Raw genomic sequence first — 24,795 nt, forward strand, 5'->3', positions numbered from 1 at the left:
CCGTCGATGGCTGAGCTGCTCCCCCGGCCACTGCAGCCAGCAGTTGCATTAAGTGTTTGTCACAGCACAACATGTCCTTATTGGGTTTCCCCTCATGCAGCCCAGCACAAAGCTATTGTCTCGGATTTTAGATTTTTATGTTGTCGCCACCCTCCCTCCCTCCCTCCCCCCTCCCTCCCTCCCCCGCCCCCCTTTCTCTCTCTCTCTCTCTCTCTCTCTCTCTCTCTCTCTCTCTCTCTCTCTCTGTCTTTCGCAAACCCCATTCCTGGTTTACGTTTATATATTAAGATAGAATCATTGCTGTAACCAACCTTTCTAAATCTCAGTGCCTTATCGCAGTAAAAGTATACAGAGGGTGCCAAAAAAACTGTACACACATTTTAAGAAAGGAAACAAAAAAACTGTATTAAAATTGTAATACTCAATATATACCGATAACAAAAGATGAATACAAGTCACGTTTGACTTCTGCAGTTACAAAAGGCGCTCCAAGTGTTACTCTCAGTGTAATTTTAATAGCTTTTTCCTTTCTTAAAATGTGCATACATTTTTTTTGGCACCCTCTCTATTTCTCACTCATGAAAATTCCAGTGCAGACGTTCCTTTCCGGGTCTACTCGGAATGGTGTCAGAGGTCCAGGCTCCTTCAGTCAGGTCTGGCGTTGGACCCCATGTACTCGGTCGGCTGTCCAAAAAGCAGAGAGCGAATACTGCCTGAGTCCTGTGCAGTTCTTCTCTCAGTCGCTCCCAGATGAGTTTGTTATCTTTCAATAATAAGTATATTCCAACACAATAATAATGAGCTCAGTGCGTGTTGATTGACATGCTTCTGAAATACAGCTGGTTGCTGAGTCAGCTAACTATTGTTTTTAATCACGAGGGGAAGGATGGAGCCACTGGGTGTTGGGAGCCTTCGGAGGGTGTGTGGTGGGGGGAGTCATGGCGGAGGCAGATGAAAAGAGAGGTTAAAAAAAAAGAATGGACTTGAAGTCTAAGGAAAATGTGACGCATTTCAATTTTTCTTTTTTTCAGAAGAGCGGTAATGCTTGCAGAAGTAAAGAGAAATAAATATACTGAGATGTTGATATAGACAATGCTGGAAAAGCAAGATCTTTGAGAATTTACTGTGACCATTATATTGCTGCTAACTTTAAATTAATGAAAAATTATTGGTCTGTACGGATGGAAATATGACATAATTACAGAATGCTTATTATGCAGCATAAATGGAATAGCTATGTGTTTAATATAGGAAATTTATGACGTCAGCTGAACTCATTAAAAGTCCGTTTAGATTTTCTACAATAGCTAAACTGAATGAGAATGGTATATCTATTCGATAAAACATTGTGCAGTCGTTCCAATAATGGTCATACAAACTGCATCGTAAGCATTTCACAGTGATATTGGTTGTAATTAGAGTGTGTACAGTTCAATACCTTCCCTGTCTTTTGTGTAAAAATCACTTTTTCACCCATAAGGGAAAAGTGTCTCTAGATACAGGAGGAGACCTTAGGCTGTGTTAGCCGTAGGCTCGTATTTAACTGCCTGGGACATTTTCCCAACAGAAATAGCAACACTAAATGGATAAGAAGTGGGGTTCATTCCTTGGGCACAGTCATCTCTTGCATGACGTGGATAGAACATTTTTCCCTCTGTTATTATTGCTGTTGTTGTACAATTCAAGGGGTTTTAGACTTAACGTCAGTCTTGTCTGGCCATCTGTGTACTGTTGACCTGTGGGGTTCAAGTACCTGAAGATTAGGATGTTGAGTTCAGTGACCATACTTCTCTCAGATGTGACATCATCTCAAGGGCACTTAGGACCCCTGGTTGACAGTGGGACTGAAAAAGCCACCAATGCTAGAAATGTCCGAAGTCCTGACAACCAACTCCCTCCATCTCCTCAAAAATGTTTCTTTTTTCATTGTCTGGGGTCAGAGATTTAAGGAATTAACTCCTAAAGGCTTTGTCCTTAGAAAACCACAGATTGTCTTCTGTGCGGGTTGGGTGGCAATGGACCTTTTAAGCTAATATGAATAACTGATCTCAGGGTTGGTGGTGGCTATAGCATCCAGATAAATCCCAGCCTCTTCTCCCTGTGTGTGGGGAGGACGTTTGTCACTGCTCTATTGGGACAGGATCCTAGAAAATGGCCTGTGTCTCCACACTTGGAGAGTCACGCACTGACTCATGGCTGCTCTGGCCAGTCTCTCACGGGACCCTTGGGCCATCCGAAACCCATCTCGTGCACAGCCCAGCTCTTCCATTCTTTGCTCCCCATCCTCTGTGTGTCCCACCGCGTCCCGTCTAAACTCCAATGTGGGCTTAAGCTCTTCTTTTATTGGAAGCTCTGAGTATTCTAGAGGGGACTTGTCTTTGTCATAGTATCAGCTTGACTCACCCACCACCCCTGCAGCCTTTTCCTGACAGAATGTTATCCAGAAGTTTCCACGAGGCCAGCCTCACCAGCGCCAGTGCTTGAGATGAGATGTCTGGTCTCTCCTTCCCCAGCACCAGAGACCAGCCCTGCTGTTGACACTAACCGACACCTTCCCCTCTTTCTAGTGGTTTGGGTTCAAGAATGGCTACATTGTCCAACATAAAGCAGTGAGAGCTAGGCCTGGGATATATGTGTGTAATTTTTAACGTTAGGGGAGAGACACATGCTCGTCTCTGTGGTTGTGAAGCTGGGTGTGCGAGCGAAGCTTCTACGTCTGTGTTGTCACCACGGCGAGAGCTCTGCCAGGATGCGGGTGGGGCATCCCGCTAAGAAAGAAACGAGAGCACGGAGACAAGTGAAGTAAGAATGATGGATGGAACTAACTAGCTCACGGTGACTTTGAACATCGTGTCACCAGTGATGCCACCTGTAGACTTGGCCATGTCAGTGATCTGAGCCAAAAACTTACTTTAAAAACTCGTTGGGGTTGGATATTCCATCGCTTTCCATTGAAATCACTCAGTCATAAGGGGTTGGGAACCGAAAGCTATGCAGAATGGGGGACTGAGTATTTGGACTCCAATTATCTGTCCCCTTGCTTCCTGGAGAGAGCAGGGTGGGGTACAGGACAAGTCTTCACACAGTAGGTTCGGTAGGGTGACCCCTGGATGACTTTCTCGTCCTTCCATCTGCCTCATCAATTCTATTGGGTTCCCACTGCCATTAAAGCAGAGAAGGAAGGTACTTATTCAGGATTTGGGTTTCTGCTTCCGGTTTGTTCTTTCTGCCATGAATGGCTGTGGGCTCTTCAGTCTCAAATTTGAAAGCTGTTTGGGTAATATTGTTAGGATTTGGCACAGGTGTGCATTTTATATCAAGCATTAATTTTCTTTTAAAAAAAAACAGTTTTGTCTCACATGTTGAAGGGTCGGGATTTGAGTGGACACTATCGCCTCACAACACAGTGCTGAAGAAGCAATTCCATTTTTCACGGGTTCCTTTCTGTGTCTACACACATGCCCACACACACTGCTGAGAGGAATCCAAATTCTTGAGTCCCATTCCACACCGAATCAGAAACTCTGGCGATAGGACCCGTCCTTGATTTTCATAAGCCCTCCAAGAAATGTTTGTGTATTCTGAAGTGTGAAGACATTACTTCAAAATTTTTTTGTTCTCTTCTTTCTTCTTTCCTTCCGTTCTTTGGCTCAACCATTTGCAGAGGATTGGATAAGTTTCGGGCCACTCATCTGAGGATGGAGCTACCTATACAGAAAGATTGCTCTGCTGTTTGTTTAGACATTATGCTATTCCTGGGACTCCGGGTGCAAGTTTAAGGCGTCATGGCAGACATCGTCCCTGCGGGACAGCTCCCCCAAAGGGGACACAGCCACCCTGAGTGACTGCTTTGCCAAGCAAGCAGTGGGCAGCACTGTAATGGGAGTTTTCTCTCCAGGTGTTTCGTTGACCTTTAAATAAATCCCACCTCTTTCAATGTGGCCACTGGAACTCAGATTTTCCTGAAACGACATCTTCATAATGAATCTGTTAATTGCCCCATACTTGACTCACGAAACTTCACACCTTCAGGAAAACCCAGCTGCTCTTTATCTCAATATTTCTTTTTTTCTACATTGAATGAGCATAGTGTTTCACTAAAGACAAGCAAATCAGATGAAAGGAAATTCATTTCGCTTTGGCATATTAAAAACAAACATACAACATGTACTCACACATCAAACGCCCCAAAAGAAAATACAGAGAGAAGATGCTAGAAGGCAGATCAGTTATCAGCGTTTATTCTCGGAGAGTTGGAGTTCAGACATGTCCACTGTGCCACTGGAAGCAAAGCTTTTGGAAGGAAATGGTTCTTAAAGGGTGATTATTTTCTATTCTGTTCATTCCCTGCTACTAGCAGGATTTGGGTGCAGCTCCAGACTGGATGGGTCCAACTCTGGACTCTCCTCTCATGTGTCAGGACCATTTCTGCTTCCATGAAATTGTGGTTCAGAAACTGCCACATGATGAAATGTGAACTCTAAGCACAATTCTTCACAATACTGCACAGCCCACGTCTCAGGTTTCCTCCTCTCGTCATTGCTTAAGGACTACTGACCTGTCATAGGTATACGGAGCTATTCTATGATGAACGTCCCTGTCCTGTGTCACAGGCTGGAGACTGCAAAGATGTAAAGAAAGGTGCTTTTCTAGTGGAATGAGATCTGGGGACAATAACTGTGTAGGAACACCTAGGACGACACCTACTTTGTTTGCTCATAAGACTGGCTCTAAGAAAACTCGATCCCTCTGCATAAATTGGAGCCATATCAGAACTCATGGTATTCTCCAAAGCAAACTATTCAAAAGGCATGCACAATACAGTAATTTTTAGAAGTTGGACAAATATGGATAAACAGCAGAGTTATATGAATAATTAGAAAAGGGGTTTATGTTATTCTAGTGTAGAAGCCCACAAATTTAGCCACATCAAGAAAGGAGAATCGTCTTGGTTATTGTGAATTATTTTGCCTCCATTAAAAATAAGAAACTACATCAATATTTAAGCATGTTTCCTAATTCTATTGCTAACATTCATTCCTCGGCATGGACGCCTCCTGGCTACTGGTGTGCCTGACTGCGTCCCCATTAGTAGCTAAATCCTTCCAAGTAGTTGGAAGAGAGGAGAATTCTCTGTATTGATATAATGCCAACTTGATCTGCACAGTATAAGAGCTTAGACTAAAAACATAATGCAGAGTACAGCTCAAGAGTAAATTGTTATGTCATCTTGTTTTCTGGAAAACAAGAGTAACCCCGCTTTCTTCCACATTCCTGCAGCCTTCTTTCCATGTTTGGGAAAAGCACACAGTTCATTTTGAATAAGTCGATGTGGCCTGCCGCCCCAGAACATAGTATAATAATTATTTAAGAACAGAGGCCCCTTACCGTTGAGAGTTCTTACAGCCAGAATTTGAAAATGTATCCATTGAGTCACCAAGTAGTTATTGAATGTCTAACCTCTGAAAGGTGCTGAAGGTCGAACAGACAGAAACATAGTGAAAGTGCCTACAAGGAAAGGATGGGCAAGTGGGAGAAAGAGACAGTGGGCAGGGACGTGGTAAGTTAACCAGGTGCTGCAGACCGTAGGTACTCACCTGTGTGGAGGACGTCAGCTGGGAGAGGGGGTGAGCAGCGGGTGAGGACGCAGCGTGGTTAAGGGCGCTCTCCTGAGGACGAGATGCCATTCAGGCAGGTCCTAGAGGCCAAGAAGAAATCGTCTGTGAAAAACTGGAGATTCTAAAAGGAGAATTACTTTTCTTCTGTGTGTACGAGTTCTTGAAACATGTAGTGACCAAGAATTTTAAGATATATCGTTCTTATTCAGAAATCAGGAAACCTTGACATAAAATGTCTGATAATCTGACAGCTCTTCAATCTACGTAGTTTAAAAAAACTGGATGAATTGTGACAGAATGCACAACTTTTCTTGTCAGTCCTCTTGGGTCCCTGGCTCCCAACCCTCTAAATGTATTTTTCCTGTCCCTTGTACACCTGACCCATTAAAAGTTGGGGAATTCCAGAATCACGTGCTTCCGACGCGATATATCACAATGGTTGAGGGCTGAGTCTCTCCTGACACCTCGTGCTCTAGCTTCAAATATTCTTATGTGTCTGGATCTTTGCCAAGTCAATTCTATCATCAATGATAATCTTCTCAGTGACAAACTCCTACTAATTATTCAAAATCCAGCTCAAAGACATTTTACTCTGAAGTCTTTCCCCTGTTTCTCTTCCTCTTCCTCTTCAGAAATCCTCCCTGAATTGAATATGAAATCAACTTAAAAGCTTTAAGACAAACAAAGATAATCAGTGTATTTGGGGGGATACATACGTATCTGGTAAAACAACAAAGAAAACCAAGGAAATAATAAATGAAATTTGTAATAATCTTAATTTTGAAGGAGAGAGGCAATTGAGGAGGGACTCAAATGGCTGTTCACTGATTTGGTTAGTAATATTCCATTTCCTGGGCTTTTATCTTTTATATCTCGTTTTCCTTTGTAGTTTATAAAATTTCAAAAGTAATTCATAAAAATAAATGGTTCTCAGCCTTAGTAACAATTTGTTAATTCAAATGACTCACACATGTCACATTTAAATCCACACTGGGGTTTGCACTCCACAGAGAAAGTAATTTCCAGAACCTGATTCCCATGAAAAACGGGAAATCCAGCAGTTTCCTCAGGAGAGTGACCCTTTTCAGATTGAGTTCAGCACCAGAAGAGACAACCATTGCAGAACTGACACCTGGAGCGTAGACGCCTACGCAGGATCTCTGCTGCACTCCTGCTGAGCTCTTAGATTAGCTGTCCTGCTCACTCCATCCAGAATCTTCTCTTTTCCAAACAGACCAACGGTCCTTGAAAATACCCAGTGTCCCCATCATAAATGCAGGCCCAGGAAAGGCTCAGGGAAGTCCAGAGAGAACCAGGAATGACACAACATGGCTACAGGGGGGTCTGGGCTGTTCCCCCACCTTCTAGATTGTTCCTTCTATCGATCTTTATGTCATGCCCGCCGCTCCCCGCCCCATCTGATCTGATCTCCACAGCCCTCCGGTGTCAACACTCTATTTCTGTTGGGCTCTTCCACTGACACCCTGCAGACACCTCACGTTTCTACCCAAAGCCTTTGCTCAGGCACTGCCCTGGCTGGAACTGCTTTCTCTCTAAGCCAGTCAATCAATCACCAGCCAGTCTGTCAATCCAACAGCGTGTGTATAAATGTCCCAATGGAACCATCTCAGAGACTCTAACCTCCACTGATCTCACACCGCAAATTCATTTGGTCTAACATTTAATGTGCGTCGATGCATTGTCTTATCTTTGCCAGTGCAATGGTTACCAAATAGTCCCCCACTTGTCAATTGTATGAGGGTCCCTTCCTGTGAACAGGGGAGCTGCCGTAGAAACAATTCAGGCCTCAGTGGGGTCTTTTCCCAGTTACTTTGCAGCCTACAAGGCTAAGCATGGCCTCCCGCACAAGTATCTACAAGGGAAACTCCCAAAGTACTCCGAACAGCGCTGCAGATGCTTATAAACCTCCTTCAAAGAAACACAAACTTTTTTTGCCCTGGGAATTGCTCATCCTTGTTTGAGACACTTTCACAGGGTTGACTATCTAGTAAGCCCTGCTCTTAGGTCCTATGGGCGGCCGGCTTGCTTTGTCCAGCGATGTCTTAGACCCTTTGTAAAATGGTCCTGGGATCTCGTGCCAGGCAGAGGAAATCTAGGAGTGACTCGATTCTCTGTGGTTAGGTAGAAGAAAGATTAAAAACTAAAAGGAGAAAAGGAAAAGACCAACAGCTAAAAAGTCTGCTATATAATACAGTCAGAATCAACTTAGAATTCATTCCTTTTCATTCAGAAACCACCTCCAGGGCCTGGGACTATATGGTGGTTACTATAAGTGCCTCCTGGGAGCTAAAGTAGACCGTCAATTTACAGTCAATTAGGAAAATACAGCGTTGCCTTGAAAGGCTTCTAGGCCAAGATTTGAACTACAGTCTGACTATACATCGTGCGGGCCTGCCCCTCCCTCTTTGTGAAGTCTGAAATTAAGTCATTAGCGAAACATTATACTATGTTTTAGTTCTCCTGGTGTTCCCTTTCCACGCGCAAAAATCCGTGGGAATTACACAGCTAGTAGACAGCCTGTAACCTTGGGCTAGTTGGCAGGTGAAGTGGAAGAAGTCTGGAGCCCACGGAAGGAAGCTGTACCCTTAACAAAAGGCAGAGGGGAGGCTGGTCAATGGCTGCCTTCTGTACACACTGTTCCCTTCTGCACACACTGGTCACCGTCTGCTGGGACTGGCCACAGTGCTGTTCTCTAAGAAGTGTCTGGGGCAGATTGCAGTGAGGTTGTGTGGTGTGAACGACAGAGGGCCCCTCAAGCTGCAGATGTCACGTGATGGAAAGGAGAGGGAGGGAGGAGAGAGGAAGCATTTTCAAACAACTGCCAGGAGATAAATGCATAATGTTGTCTCATTCTAAAGTCCATTTAGTAAGTGACGTGGAAGGGAATCATATGACTATAGCAATTTCAGTTTGCATTTTTAATGTTTGGCCAGGAACTACCAAGAGACCAAGAGTAAACATTTGTTTCTCGTTTCCCACTGAGACAAGGCAGTAACAGAAGATAAAAGGTCTCAGTGTCCGGGTCCAGCTAATTCCACCGTCAGTGTAATGCCAGGAAGGCCAGTCTCTAAGGATAGTTTAGAAGTTAACACTCTTGAATGGTCAGATGTGGAATTAAAGAAAAGATGCAGCCTGAGCCTTGCCGGTAACTATGATGACAATTATTGATAATTATAAAATAATCATCGGCGATTCCCTTTTTGCATTCTGGATGATTCAAACAGATCTATCATGGCAGAGAGCCACGCAGTGGTTGCCTCTGGGTGGTGAGGGACACAATTGGGGGATGGGATTACCAAGAATGGAGTATTTTTGACCGATGGGAATGTTCACAGTTTTCATTGTGGTCGTGATGGTTTTCTTCGTCCAAATCAATCTAATTATGCACGTTAAATACTGCATTTCCTTTTAGGTCAATTACTTCTAGCTAAAGCCGTTCAAAACATACATCCTCAAATACCACATGTATAAAAACATTTATAGTAGTTTTGTCAAAAGAACCCCAAACAGGAAACAACTCAAATGCCCATTCACGGGAAAATGAATTTTTTTTAAAAGTTTGACTCTTTATGTAATTAAATATATCACAGCAAATAAAAGGATAGACGATGCATGCAGGCAACACTAGGGGTGAATCTCAAAACCGAGGCAGCCAGACACAAAATCGTATGATTCTGTTCATGTTGAATCTTAAGAACCAGCTAAAGCTTTTATTTATTTATTTATTTTTTAAGTTTATTGAGGTGACAATTGTCACCCCAATAAAGCTTTTTAATGATAATGGACGTCAGAAAGTGGTTGCTTCTAGGAGCTGAGGGAGATTGACCAGAAAGGGTGATGAAAGAACTCCCTGAGGCGATGGAAATATTTTACGTGATGTATTTATTGATGATGATACAGAGCTACCTAGATGCAGATCACATGGGACTCTCACATTTAATTAGCACCTCTAGTATTTTAATTATAGATGGAGGCTCCTTTAACGTCCATGTTCAAACATGCCCCAGAAACCACCGAAGAAGTATGGTTAAAAGCAAAAGCAGGTACATTTGTCCCTGTCTGTCAGGTACAATTAAAGTCAAAGAATATTTATTTGCATAGTTGTATGAGCAGACAGTGTACAGCGTGGACCATCTGGCTTTCCGGGGTCCGTAGCTGCAGCGAGCCCATGTCTCTGGGCCTGTCCTGCCCCCGCTCAGCTCTTGAGAAAATGCACAAGGTCAAATCTGTCCGCCAGTGCTTATCACTGGGGGGGGGGGGGAGGCGCTGAGATGGAGACGAAGCTTGTCTTCACGCATCTCTTCTCTTCCCGCCCCCATGGAGACTTCACGCTCTGGAAGCACAGAGAGTCACAGGAGCGAGACGGATGCCAGCACTGACCCCCAGCTCTGCCGCCCGCTCGGTCCCTGACCTTGGCAGGTTGGCTAACAGTCTGGTGACTGTGAGGCATACAGGCTACAAAGGTGTGCCTGGGATTTGAGTGGACATGATCATTAACAAAAGGGCAGGTAACGCTGCTGGTACTGGGATGTACGCTCGATCTCAGTTATAATGGACACGTTTCATTGCCGTCATCCCTGGAAATATTCTGTCCCTGAGAGACCCCCTGATTCTGAGACCTCAAAGGGAATTGGAGATTAGGAAGTACAAACTCCCGGTCATAAAATAAGTCACAGGGAGGTGAAGTACAGCACAGGGAATATAGTCAATAATATTGCCACAACGATGGATGGTGACGAAAGGTTACCAGGCTTACTATGATCCCTTCAGGAGGTGTTTCACGAAGCTGTCTGTCTGGAAGACCACACAGGCAATCCTTGGTCCTGTCAGGAGTGAAACACCTTCTGTCTGACGCCAAAGGCCACCCTTCGTGAACTCCCTGAAATGATATCTTTCCAGACGTGTCCTGTCTGCTGACTTGTGATGGGGATAGAATGTGGATGCAGCCTGATGGATTCCTCGGTACTTCTGTTTCCTTTTCATGAGACTATGCAAACACAATAAAATGGCTTACATATTCTTTTGAATGTCCTAGAGCTAGGGGAACTGTAATTTCCTACAGCCAGCAATGAACCCAGTAGAGAATCCCTTAGTATCTGGGGCCCTGATGTCCTCGGAGCAAAGCAGTAGGAAGAGGGACCGCTCGCCCTCCTGCACTGTCCTCACCGCTGTGTGTGCAAAGGGGTCTCATCCCCTGTGACACTGAAGGCAAAAAGAGGCGGGGGGCTGGCCATGTTAAAGTTGGGCCCGTTTCCTGCTTAACCTCCACTCAGGGGAGCCCCCAACCCCAGTTACATGGCAGCCTGTGAAGTAAGGTGCCCCAGGCTTCAGATGTTAATGGTACGGGTACCCTGTGAGCTAAATTGGGGCTTTCCATTGTTACTAATGTCCTTTGAAGGAATATTGTGTTTCACTGAAATATTTCAAACTAGTTTTGCTCTCATGTGAGCCACGGAAGCCAGCTCTACAGAAATACAGCTGAACCAATGCTCAGGGTAGAGCTGGGATAAAATAATTTTGCATTTATCATTTAATTGTAATGAACCTAAGTCTAATGAGCCTAAACTCCATTTAAGACAATAGTTAATGGCTTCATTTTAATGAATGTTGTCAGGATGGTGAATATAACAATGACTGAGCACTCAGTTACTACTGAGGCAGAAAAATGAAGGCGCACGGAGCTCAATGGCGTACGGAACCTGAGAAGGCAGTTGGCATCCAGAGGTGAGACAGCACATTCTACTAAGGGCAACGCAAAGCAATGTGTTTAACGTAAACACAGCCATGCGGGTTCCGCTGACAGTGCTGCGAGCCTACTATGTGTTCACACGCTCATTTCGTTTGATCCTGATGAGGAAACTGAGGCTCAGAAAGGTTGTTCAAGTTGTTCGGTAATGAAATGCAGCTGCTATCAACAGTCATGTTTGCAACCAGAAATCTGCTAATCATATAGGAGGACAAAGGAATACATTCTCTGATATTTTATTCAAAATAATCTTCTAGGTACGGTCACTGTAGCTTTTTGGGGGACAGCTGAAGAAAAGAATTTGGGGATCTTGCATATTCCCCAGTTAGAACACTACCAGGCAAGTGTTACATGTGGCGAGGGTGTAGAAAGCCATAAAAGATCGTAGGTCTTGCTATTACATTGACAAATAGGTTTAAACTTTCAAATTTCAGATAGAAGAGCACTGGACCTAAAGAAACGGAACAAACGAACTTCCTGGCAGGAACCGAGCCTCTGAGGTCAGCAGAGACAAGGAGCCACTGGATCCCTGGGGGCTTTTGCCGAGTCTGGAAGCACAGTCCATGAGGATCCTGAGTCAGAGTCGAGAGAAGGCTGCAGGGTCAGGAGAAGCTAACTGAGTCTTACTGACCCCGCAGAAGGGGCCAGCACACAGAGCGAGCACTGTGCCTCGTAATGCTACACGCTACACCGTGGGGTCCTTCCTGAGTAAACTGTGATGCAGGAAGCTGGGGGGGGGGCTGGGTGGGGGGCGGTCGACACGGATTGGAACAGAGAGAAGGAGGTCGTGAGCATGCCATCGGTAGACATAAATGCTGTGGAAAGGAGAGTCTGCGGTCCGATCCCACTCTCAAGACCCCAGAGGTGAACGGACATCATTCGAGACTGCCCAGCCTGTACCCGCCCCCCTCCACGCCTCCTGAGCTACAAGGCAGAGCCTACCCTCACTGCCTGACAGAGCAAACAGTGAGCCTTGACTAGGGGAGACTCACTCCACTCCAGTTTCCACTGTTCATTTTTGCACAATTTCCAGCAAGCAAGAAAAATAATCGTGCGACATGAAAAAGCAGAAAAATGTGACCCATCATCAAAAGACTAGATGGGACAATAGACGCAGAGTCAGAGATAACCCAGATTTGGGAATTAGCAGAGAAGGGCTCACAGTAACTATTTTAAATATGTGAAAGAACTTAGTGAAAGAACGAGCGAGTTAGGCACAAAGACGGTACATTTCAGCAAGAAAAGGGAGGGAGGGAAGGAAAAGGACAAGAAAACTCCACCAAACATAAAAGTCTAGAATTGAATTGCAAAACATATGAAATGAAGAATTAATTGGATGGGTTTAATAGCAGAAAAAAAGATTAGCAAATGGAAAGGTCAATAAAAACTATACAAGCTCCCAAACTTTGGTCTATTTCTTGTAACTCTTTCCTCTTTTTCTTATAAGTACTTTTTTCTGCTTATTATCACACCCAGTAAGTCTTTTAGTGTCAGCTAGAGATTGTAGATTATATATTGTAGAGTATCTATATGACCTCATCTTCCTCTGAAGAGTGTTAAATTTTATTTTGGCGAGCAGTTCAATTACTTCAAAGTGGATCACATTTTTCTAGTTAAAGCTTGTTTTTAGGGTTAGTTAAGGTATGTTGAATTCAGTCTTTCCCTTTTCCTGGGGAATGGCCATTCCAGGGTCACAAGTGAATAATTCACTAAGGTCTCTACTCCCTGCCGAGGCACGAATGCCAACTTCTCTGCACATTGTGTGACTTCTGAGTTCTGCCCAGCATTTAGGTTCAGATAACTCTTCTCTGCTTCTCCTTTCTGGAGACCACCCTGTGAAAACATGGCTTGGGAATCACCAGGGGTTTCCGGGGATATGTTTTCAGACGTCTGCCATTACCTCCTCACCCGTGCCCTGCACACCAAGTCCAGCCGTCTTAGCAGCCTCCTCACGCACCGATGGTTCCTCTACCCAGCAAAAGTGCTGTTTCCTTCTCAGCCACTCTTCCCCTCACCAGGTAGCTGGTGTGAAACCAGGGCTCACCTCTTGTGCTTCTTTCCTCTCAAGGCCTGTAACCCTGTGTTGGGTGTTGATCAAGTCCTGCAAAGAGCTGTCTTGTGTATTTCATCCCGTTGGAACTGGCTTCACCATCACAGCCGGCCTGGGCATGGCTTTCCTCCTTCTGCCTTCCTGATCTAGATTAAATGGCATTTCTCTACTTTAACTTCTTATTCCTGAATGCAGAGTTCATTGTTCCACACGCTGAGTCCCGTAGGACTTTATTTATAAATGGTAGCACCTTGAATACGTAGTTATGTAACTTCTCTTCTAGGCCGTGAGCTCACGGAAGGCGATGGCCAAGTCAGACTGACGTTTCCATTTCTGCCCTCAGCATAGTCCATGGCACATAACATGCGTCCCATACGTGTAAGCCGTGTTGTACGGAGCTGAAATGACAGGGTTCCCTGCGCATGTGCCCTGCACAGCGGATGACTGCAGCCCCAGAGAGCACATGGCTCTGTCACCTGGCTAGCTCGCCATCGGCACACTTGAGCACGGCTCTTAAAAGAGCAACTGTTTGCTGTGCTGCAGATTTGCACCGTTTGTCAGGACCCTTCTCTGTGCTGCCCTTCTGAGGTGACATTTCCAGAACAGAACACATTTTCAAGGCAAAGGTCTCCTGGGGACTAACAAAAAGCTGGTGACGAGCTAGTAATCGGACTGTCCTAAGAAAACAGGGATGTGCAGAGACAGAGCAGTTCAGCCCAGCCGGACCCAGCCGGTAAGAGTCACCTGAGAGGTGTGGCAGCATTATGGACTGAACTGTGTCCCCAGAAAGGAGTGTTGAAGTCCTAACCTCCAGTACCTCAGAACGCGGCCTTATTTGGAGATAGGGTCATTGCAGGTGTAATCAATTAAGATGAGATCCCATTGGAGTAAGGTCGGTCCTTACTCCCGTATGACTGATGTGCAGTAAGGTCGGTCCTTACTCCAATATGACTGATGTGCTTATAAGAGTTGGAGAGTGACACACGAGAGGAGATGACGGAGGCAGAGGTTGGAGTGTTGCATCCACAAGCCACACATGCCAAGGATCGCTGGCAAACACCAAAAATTAGAGGAGGCGGGAAAGGTCCTCTCTTACAGGTTTCAGGGGGAGCGTGGCCCTGACCATGCCTTAATTTTAAACTCTGCCCTTCAGAACTGTGGGACAATTTCTGTTGTTTTCCGCCCCTGGTTTGAGGTAGCATGCTATGGCAGCCCTGGGAAGCTAATGCAGGCGTTAGGGGGGATTGGATGTAAAAGAGCTTGTCATGGCAAGAAGGGCGCTGAGCTGAGTTGCAGAAGAAACAATAGCCTCCCCCTCTTTCTGGAGGCATCTGCTTTGGCACGATAGCAGGGATAACCCTGTCAGCACTGGCTGTTTAAACATTCAGCAAGCCGGTATCTGGGGACAAGGGCTGGATGACGTCTGGCCAGTTGGGTGATATGGTGACTCCCCCATGAGATGACAGCACAGGATTTATCTGACTAGTTACAGAAGCACAACCCTTGAGAAGCAGGTGATTCTCAGAGAAGTCTATCCCTGCATCTATGTCTCTCTGTCTCTGTCAAATCTAAACTTGCCACCTGCTCAGCCACACCTCATAATAGCCATTGAGACCGTGGATGAGACACGACCAGCTGAGTCTTCAGTTTTCATCTACAAAATAAGGGATTTTGATCACATAGTCTTTCCCATGGTTTGCAATTGGAAGATGTTATGATTGAAAACTTGTGGTAGGAAAGATATAAATGACCTCTCAATGGTGGCATTGCTCATAGAAAGAGAACGCTCAGTGCAAAAAATGGCATTCATCGCTTTGTTGAATAGACGTAGACATAAGACATACACATATATACATGAATGGAATATATATGTATATGTATATGTATATAGATATAGATCCTATTAACAGCCAGAATGACCAAGTTCCCCAACTGCTCCATTCCCAGAACAAATTAGACATGTGATAGCTCCAAACACAAGTATCTTTTTCTACGTGTCCTGAAATACCTTTTTTCCCTTTCTTACATTTTATTTTTGCGCTTTGCTCAGTAGTGAATTGTTCATTACACAACTTTGCTTAATCACTTCTACTGGCCTCAAGTTACTGCTCCCGGGTTCCCATCCTTTGCTAAGGTCACAGACTTTAGTACAATTTCCCAACCTGAAAAATCTTGCTTTCCATATCATCACTCACGTCATGAATACAAACAACCTCAGTGAACCCTCCGTACCCAGACTCCTGCAGCGCCCGTGGGGACATCTGTGCTGATCCAGAAAGAGGAAGACACATCGTGGGCCAGTAGGAAAGGGCCTGGAATTAGGTGTCTCAGCTCCAGTCCTGGCCACGTGCCCTGAGGACGGGAATCCAACCTCTGGGATTGTTTGTTATCGAACATGGGGCCTGGGGATATGATCTGGATCGTTTCCAGGTTTGGGGACGTCTGCATCCAGGGTCTGCGGCTCCATGCTCTTTGCAGCGGGATGTACATCGCTTGCACTTGGGTGACACTGCGTGATCCTGTCCTTTGCGTGAAGTGTAGTTTGACACAGAGAAACTTTGGGACAAAGCAGTATAAATGGCTCCCTGTTCTATTGTCTGCAATTTCGTTACAGTTGCTTTAATTAAATGACGGTGAAATTCACAGAATTCTTACCAAGCAGGTGAGGCATAAACCTTTCTTTCTTTTTTCCATGAAATCACACTGCTTATTGAGATGAGGCTTCTAGAATTCGTTGTCTTTTCTCCAAAGACTGATTAATACCAGGTACCAAAATCTATTTTCACGTAGAGGCTAAGAAAATATACAGCCTGACACCTCCACCCTCATCTCTATACTATCTCCGTGTCAAACACAGGGTTTAAAAAAAAAAAGTCTGAATGACGGGCATGTTAGTCTTTCCCTAAAGTCTTCCCGCTAATTGTTCCAGTATTCCTCAGAGGAGCTATTGACAAACTGAGCCTCACTGACCCAGTGGTGCAGCTGTGGAGGGAGCAGCGGGAGGAGAAGCGAGTTGGATGTTTTCTTAGAAATTGGGTATTTCTTTCCTTACCAGTTACAGTGACATTGGGCACGTGGGCACGTGGCTTGACTGAAGTTTGGGGGTGTTTTTATTTAGTTGCGCCTATGTCTGTCCATGCGGCTTGTTTGCTGGAAGCTGGTGGTGGTGGCAAGCCCCAGGGTGGGTCTGTGTTGGGAGGGGATGGTCGGGGTGCTATGGGTTGTAAATCGTGGCTGGAAACCTCCTTTCACAAAGAGCACGCCTTCACAGCCTGGCCGTGCTGTCTGGCGTTTCTACCATGAGACGGGTTACGGCATTATGCTTCCTGGAATGGGTAACAAAGGCGCGGGCCAAAGCTTTATTCTGGAAGCTGAACCCAAGTACGACCATGTTTCCACTTCATTTTAGCACAGAGGGAGGGTTGGGAAGAAGAGTGTGAAGGGCTGGGGTACTTGTTTCAAGGGGGAGAAGCGGGGCACCTACAGTGAACTAAAAATGTGTTAGGGTTTCCGACGCTGGGAGGAAGACGGGACCCCAAACACAAGAACACCTGTATCTCTGTTTTGGCAAAGGAAATGCGGGCTGTGTCACTGAGCATAAACCACGCGGGACTGAAATGCAGGACATTGGGGTTCAAGGTAAGCTTCCTAAAAATGAGTGGCATACATTTGGGCAAGTCATTCCTATTTTCCTCACCTGTACAAATAGAGAACCTGAGGAAACCGTCTAAACTTGCTCCCAGCTCTGCTGATCCATAATTACCTGCCCCCTTGGCATGGCAGTGAGATGGCAGTGAGCAGGCACAATGAACCACAAGCACTACCAAAACACGGTCTGTGACGACTGTTCTCCTGACAACTGAAACAAAGTAGACCCGCAAGATGTAAAGGCATTTGATGTGGGATCATTGAAATCTATTGTTGGAACAGGTTGGTTCCAACCTGTGTGAGCCCTAGGGAGCAGTGGGGGGCGGGGGGGCACAGGGGTTTGGGAGGTCACTCCCGATAAAGCTGCCGTGTGACTGCAGACCTGAAGCAGACACTCGAGCAATACATCAGGTGACAAAAGAGATGGAAGGCAAATGAAGGACCATACGTGGATGGTAAATGTTGAGACACACATGAGGTAGATTTGGGGGAGTCGGCCTGGTGTGTGTGGCAGAAGAAATGGGCAAACAAGTCATAAGAAGGCAAAGACCAAAGCAGGGGTGCAGAGACCACAAGGAAAGGTCAGAGGACCAGCTGCACACTCAGTGCCTGCTATGCGTCCCCTAACGGACTGACTGACAAGTCTGACAGGAAGCCACGCAGGGCAGACGCCAGCAGAGGTCACCTTCAGTGTGTTTGCCTCTACTTGACCTGCGGTTTGCAAGTCTTCCCACAGCGGCCTGGACCCCAGGACGTGATCCATTTAGGTTTAGACCTTAGAGACAGAACTGGGTTTCTGAAGAGACTGACTACACAAAAACCAAAGGATTTGGTAAAACAAAGACAAAGGCAGAAAAAGCATGTAGTGCTTCCAGAAAACGCATGTGAAATCAGAACGTTATTGGTCTCTATTTTAGGAATGTTTTTAGCTTGAATTCATATGGGGGGGACATATCATAATCTTTTCAGGGTTTAGGACCACTACCTGCAAACTCAGATGAAGTCCTTTAAAGAATTATTATGACTGAAGCAAATTGAAACCCACTGAGCTTGTCTAGGTTTATGCTTCCCGTTTCCAGTCCTGCGTCTGTGATTTACAAGTATTGTGCGTTTAGAACAACTACCTAGTCCCTTTAAATATTCTTTTCCCTAATGGTAAAGTTGGGACAGTAATTGTCAGCTTTCAACAGGAATAAATCCTACGTATCATCATTTCCTGACTATGCTAAGCCATTATGCGCGGCGCTGGAAGTGAAGGGGGAGGTGAAGAAAGGAGGAAAGAGACTTTGTCGCATCCCCACACCAGGCCTTTGCTCCCACGGCAGCCATCGCGGATTTTCTCTGCCTGCCACTTCCTGCCTGTCTTCCTTGTCTCTGAATTGAAGATTTAATAAGACAGAACTTTTAGGTGTAATAGCAAACATTGTGGCTCTGCCCCTTACCAGCCATGTAACCTTGGAGAAATCGCTTGATCTCCTAAACCTCAACTTCCTCGTCCGTAAATCAGGGATTGAAACGCATTCTTTGAAACATGATTGGCAGACAAAAAGTAAGGAACGTGTGGCAATTAATAAATTGCAAATCATGTTTTCAATGGGAGGTGAAGTGGCATTTCGGTGGTTAGTATTTGTCAAAGGACACCTGTGTTGTGTTTGTACTGTCCCTCAGTGACAATATAAAACTCTCTCATCAGAAGGGGAACATTTGCCTACTCAGGGCTCACAGCACAGGTGTCATCCAGACACTACGAGGCAATTAGACAATTAGGTGATTTCTCAAAAGTCGTATTTGAGGCGGAGGTTGTGGGAGAGGAGACCTGTAGGTTGAAAGGTGAGAGCACCTACCGTTCAGAGAAGACACTGTTGTAAAGGGCACCTTTGTTCTCCACTGAAACACTTAAAATTGCCTCGGCCCAGCCTGAATGACTCCTAGCTAGTCAGACACAGAGGCGTTAGAGGCGTCTTCCGAGGGTATGGGAGAGAAGCCACACACTCTTGTTGCCACGGTTACCACGTTGGAGGCAGACATTGGTTCCTGGCCCCACAGGAGGAATGCTGAGGGGAAAGCGAGGGTAAGAAAGCAGAAATTGAAAGTATGACAAGTGTGCACAGGCCTGTCTCCATGGCACATAAAGAAGGAGAGCTGGTTTCTATTTATTTTTTTAAAGTTGGGATGTAATTGACACATAACATAATATCAGTTTCTGGTGTACAACACAATGATTTGAACTTTGTATATATTGTGACGTGATCACAGTAAGTTTAGTTCCCTTCCATCACCACACACAATCATCATTTGTCCTTCTAAGAAGCACTTTCACTCTCTCAGCAACTTTCAAACGTACAATGGCGTGTTATTAACTACAGTCACATGCTGTACGTCACATTTCCAGGACTTATTTAGTTATAACCAAAAGTCTGTCTCTTCTGGCCCCTTCACCCACATCACCCACCCACCCCCACCTCTGGCAACCAACCCTCTGTTCTATGTATCTATGAGCTTGGTTTTTGTTTGGCTTTTTTATTTGTTTTGGTGTTTTTAGATGCCACATATAAATGAGGTCATGCAGTATTTATCTTTCTCCATCTGACATTTCACTTAGCCAAGTCCTCTCAAGGTCCATCCATGTTGTCACAAGTGGCAAGATTTCCTTCTTCTTTATGGCTGCGTAATACTCCACTGTCTAAATGTACCACATCTTCTTTATCCATTCATCTGTCAGTGGACACTTAGGTGGCTTCCATGTCTTGGCTAAATAATGTTGCAACAAATATAGGAATACAGGGGTGCATCTATCTTTTCAAGTTAATGTTCTCATTTTCTTTGGATAAATACCCAGGAGTGGAATTGCTGGGTCATAAGGTAGTTCCATTTTCAATTTTTTGAGGAACTTCTATACTGTTCTCCATAGTGACTACACCAATTTACATTCCCACCAACAGTGCTCGAGGGTCACCTCACCTTCACTTGTTATCTCTGGTCTTCTTGGTAACAGCCGTCATAACAGGTGTGAGGTGGGATCTCATTGTGGTTATGATTTGCATTTCTCTGATGATTAGTGATGTTGATCACCTTTTCATGTACCTGTTGGCCATCTTCCTTGGAAAAATGACTAGTTGGATCTTTTGCCCATTGTTTAATCATATCTTGTTTTACTATTATTGGGTTGTGTGCATTCTTTACATTTTTTGAATATTGACCCCTTATCATAGATATGATCTACAAATTTTTCTCCCATTAGGTAGGTTGCCTTCGTGTATATTAAAAGATATATATTAGGTTGGTGCTAAAGTAATTGTGGTTTAAAAGGTTAAAAATTGCAAAAACTGCAATTACTTTTGCACCAACCTTATAAATATATATATACATATATATGAGTCTAACACAGAATAAGTGCTGTAGAATTTTAGCCATTATTGTAAATGTATTAATATACATTAATTAATATATTATAATTAATTATATATACAGCAATTACTGTAACTGTGTTATGATTAATTATATAACAGAGTCACAATAATTGCTAAAATTTTATAGCACTTATTCTGTGCCAGGCGTTGTTCAAAATGATTCATATAAAAACCAACTAATTTCATTTTCATACCAACAATTAGTGTCATTGCTATTCTCATTCCCATTTTTCATCTCATCTCCTTTCACTGCCATGACCGTTCTCACGGATGGTGACGCTAAAGCATAGCTGGGTTAATAAAACTGCCACGATCCACACCAAATACGCAGCAGAACTGGGACACACACCCACACCGTCTGGCTCCAGAATCTGTGTTGTAAACCTCCATGCTCAGGACCCACACGCACATATTTTTTTCAATAAAGGCACAGACATGAATGGAGGTTGCAGACTCAAACGTTTCGTCCTGAGGGGCCCCACTAGGATCACAATAATGTGTATTGACTATTGCTCTAGAAGAAAAACAAAGTCATTCTTTCCTGTCCCTGACATAGACTTGCAAATAACTATTAAATTCTACTCTTATATGGATCTCCTGGAAAGTGCAGAGCCCTGTTGGCATTTTTTTTTTTTTTTTTTTGGTCATTTAATTTAATCAGACTTAAGTTAGGCAAATTATGTAATTTATATTATTTGTGGGAGCTTATTGCTTCTCAGACTACCCTCGCTGGAGCCAGTCTCCTTCCAGCCCTTTGTAAAATTATTCCGAAACCTAAATTACACCTCTGCATCAGACAAGCCGGCATCCCTTTGCAATTTGGCCTTCATTTTCTCAATTCTAACAAAACAGACAGGAATATTATCTCAGTAGAAATATCTGAAAAGCACTCTTCAGGTTGCTGGGTGGGTGGGTGAGTGAGGGAAGAGGATTCATGTGTTAGATTTTGAAAGAAAATTCTGTTGTGCCCTTTCATCCCCCTCTGAGTTCCGGCATCACGGACCCTCATTTTCAAAGCAGTTGCTGTGTGGGCAGATGGCTTCGGGTATGATTCAAAGTGTATAAAGACTGCACTACAAACAAGGTCTGTCCAAGGCCTAAACTTCTCAGTAATATTTAAAAATTGAAACAGTAATTTGTGGTCTCTATTTAAGTTTTCTCTCCCAGAGAACAGTTGCACTTGAGTCACAGTATCTGTTGCAATCTTCCTGTGAATTGCTGAAACAGTTGTCACTTTTCCAGCAGGACACTTCTGATTGGGACAAGGAGCAGAGGGTTCCCTTCCAGGAAGAGGCAGTAATTTCTTCACTTAGCTCTTGACTTCGGGTCTCTCTAATGAGGAGCTATTGCCCTGATAAAATGTGTGTGAATGATTGAGATTGTCCGCTTCAGCATTTGTGTCTCAGTTGCCTCCATGTGTGAAACAAATCAAGATTTAACACCTACATCAAGCAGGTGTTAAATAACAGACATGGAAAGTAACCGGCATAGAGTAAATACGTTATAATAAGACTGTTATTGTCGTGTTTCAATATTCTGATTCCTAATGACTATATTAACTCGACTTGCTGCCATCCAAGACTCAGTTTGATGTAACTCCTCATTTTGGCAATTAGATAATCGTGTTCTTTGGGTTTCTCTGAGATTTGATGTGTGTGTGGTGGGAGGGTGAGGACAGTCATGGACAGAAAGGCTAAGGAGAGGTCGCCACCTATGCTGGTCTCCCTGCCCTCCCACTCCGAGCTGTCACCATGGAGAGGCCATTTGAATCTCTCTCCGTCTTGCTATTAAGAGGAACTCACAAGTAATTTTCATTTTAGGCTGAGTTTTGTACATTTCTATACTCTACGGTGAAAAATCAAAAAAGCTGAAGGATGATGATATTCTACTGACCCGGCGGACTGTGAATTCCGATCAGAGAAGTCACTGTCAGCTCAGTAAGGGCATTGATGATCAAGGCATGTGGGCTCAAAGCAACAGGTCCATCGGAAGGTGGTCTGGCGGACGCGCTTTCCAAGCATCTCAGATCCTTTAACACCAGGAGACTCCTCCTCTCTCGAGTCCACATAGAAACAACATTGCTTTGTGGTTCTCTTTACATCAGTGGTTCTCAAACGTGTGGGTCTCGTGACCCTTTGCACTCGTAAAAATTACTGGAGACAAAAAAGACCTTTTGATTACGTAGGCCACACCCATTGCTACTTACCGTATGAGAATTAAAAGTGGGACATTTAAAAGTGTTTGATTCATTTTTAAAAATGATAAAGCCATCCCATGCCACTATAAATAATTTTCTATTTTCCAAAACAAATGAAAACGGTGAGAGAAGTGGTGTTGGTTTATACGTTTTGCAAATATCTGTAATGTCTGGATGAATAGAAGATGGGCAGATTCTCATGTTTGCTGCTGAGTTCCATCTCTTGCAATCTGTTGTTTTGGTTGAAGAGTATGAAGAAAACATGGCCTCGTACAGACATGAAATTAGAGAAGCAGGGACTGTTTTAATAAGTTTCTAAGAAAATTGCAAATATGTTTCCTTAATATTATATGAACAAGGGACAAGTGGCAATTCTTAAAGGTGGGTTGCAATGTGGAAACAAATCACACGAATGAAATTTCAACTGTCTCCTCAGGAGACAAGGAGAGCAAAAAGACTAACGACGTCATCGTATTTCTTATGCGATGGTGTTGGCTCCGTGGACCAGCATGAACCCGGGTCTTGGGGCACCAGGGGGTCCTACACCACTTTGAGACCCGTTGCCCTACGCCACGTTTTTAATGATTTCTAAAAACTACGGATGAAAGGAAGGCAGAGGACAGGGGCTTTCCCCTTTCGACGCGTAGAATAAGAGCAGACACTTCAGAGCACAGAGACCCTTATTCAGGGGTTCACGTTCGGTCTTCACATGCTTGTATTCTCCTCACTCAGTCAACACCCCCTCCTGTCAGGTCCTCGGGACCGTCCTTTCCTTTATTACAGCTTCTCTGCCAGGGCTGTTCCATCTTCTAGAACACACTTCACAAACACTCACGTTCTCTCCCAGCACACGTGCATGCATGTGAGCGCCCTCGGGCAGAGACGCATAGAAACACACACGTGCACGTGCACGTGCACGCACACACATGCAGTCACCTCCACTCACACGCTCACGTGCTCACACGCTCACACACACTCACGCGCACGCTCACACTCTGTACTCTAGGACGCGCTTTACCGGGCACAGGACAGCCCCCTGCCTTCCAACGCTCCAGCACTTTGTCTTAGACATTTAGTCTCTTGGTGAGAATGGAGTGGAAAGGCAGCAGGCACCTTGCTCCTTGACAGCCCACGTGTGTCTTGCCTTGTGTCCTGCCATTTCGCCGTCTCTGGGATAAACACCACAGACACGTCACATCAGGGACTTCCTCAGAGGACAGTGATGACAGTGAGAGTGCCGTGACATGACATCAGGCAGGCTTCCCGGTTAGTTTGGACCCTTAGCTTTCACAGCTGTCTAAATGGGAGACGTCGCCGCTGGTTCCTGCCGTGTGCGCCCTCCCCGGGGTGAGACACTTCTGGGCGGGAAGGTGTGTGTTGGGGTACTGCCTGCGTGAGCCAGCCCCTGAGGGCAGCGGCAGCCGCGAAGTTTGTTCTCGGCCAAGAGAAGCACTGATGGAGCGGGAGCCCTTCCTTTCCATTTGGATGTTTCTTATGGGAGAACCATACGTCGCTTTTGGTCAAAAGCTCAGCTAAGTGAGACAAGTCGGACAGAGAAAGACAGATACCATACGACCTCACTTACGTGTGGAATCGAAAGAACAAAATAAATGAACAAACAAAACAGAAACAAACTCATAGACACAGAGGACAAACTGATGGTTCCCAGGTGGGAGAGAGGTTGGGGACTAGGCGGAAAAGGGTGAAGGGGATTAAGACGTACAAATTGGCAGTAACTAAGCAGTCACGGGGATGTAAAGCACAGCACAGGGAATATAGTCAGTAATAACTGTGTGTGGTGCCAGGTGGGGACGAGACTTATCGGGGGATCACTTTATAAATTATATAAATGTCTAACCACTATGCTGCACACTTGAAACTAATATAAAATAATATTGAATGTCAACTATAATTGAAAAAAATAAGAATGTGAAAAAAAAAGAGTTCCTTTTTCAAATACAAAGACTTTGGGACTGGAAAATGAAGGAAAAGACTGTGCAGTCAGTGACTGAAAGGGACATTAGTACCCTCTTGAATGTAAGGCGTAAAAGTCACACGTAAAGGCTGTGGTTTTCCACAAAGGATAGTGGATCAGTTAACCACCC

At 44.7% G+C, this 24,795-nt stretch overlaps 1 long non-coding RNA gene across 1 annotated transcript in view; it reads right to left on the reverse strand.

The window, feature by feature from the left end:
* The window catches only part of LOC141567692 (uncharacterized), a 52,871-nt gene that overhangs the window by 9,302 nt on the left and 18,774 nt on the right, over nucleotides 1–24,795 (reverse strand). Inside the window, exon 2 of the long non-coding RNA XR_016022218.1 lies at nucleotides 5,598–5,698. This is a non-coding gene — a long non-coding RNA (uncharacterized LOC141567692). The remainder of the gene's footprint in view (nucleotides 1–5,597; nucleotides 5,699–24,795) is intronic.

Source organism: Rhinolophus sinicus, chromosome 8, assembly GCF_057876585.1.
Source record: "Rhinolophus sinicus isolate RSI-liver-muscle chromosome 8, RSI-T2T, whole genome shotgun sequence".
NCBI classification, from domain to species: Eukaryota; Metazoa; Chordata; class Mammalia; order Chiroptera; family Rhinolophidae; genus Rhinolophus; species Rhinolophus sinicus.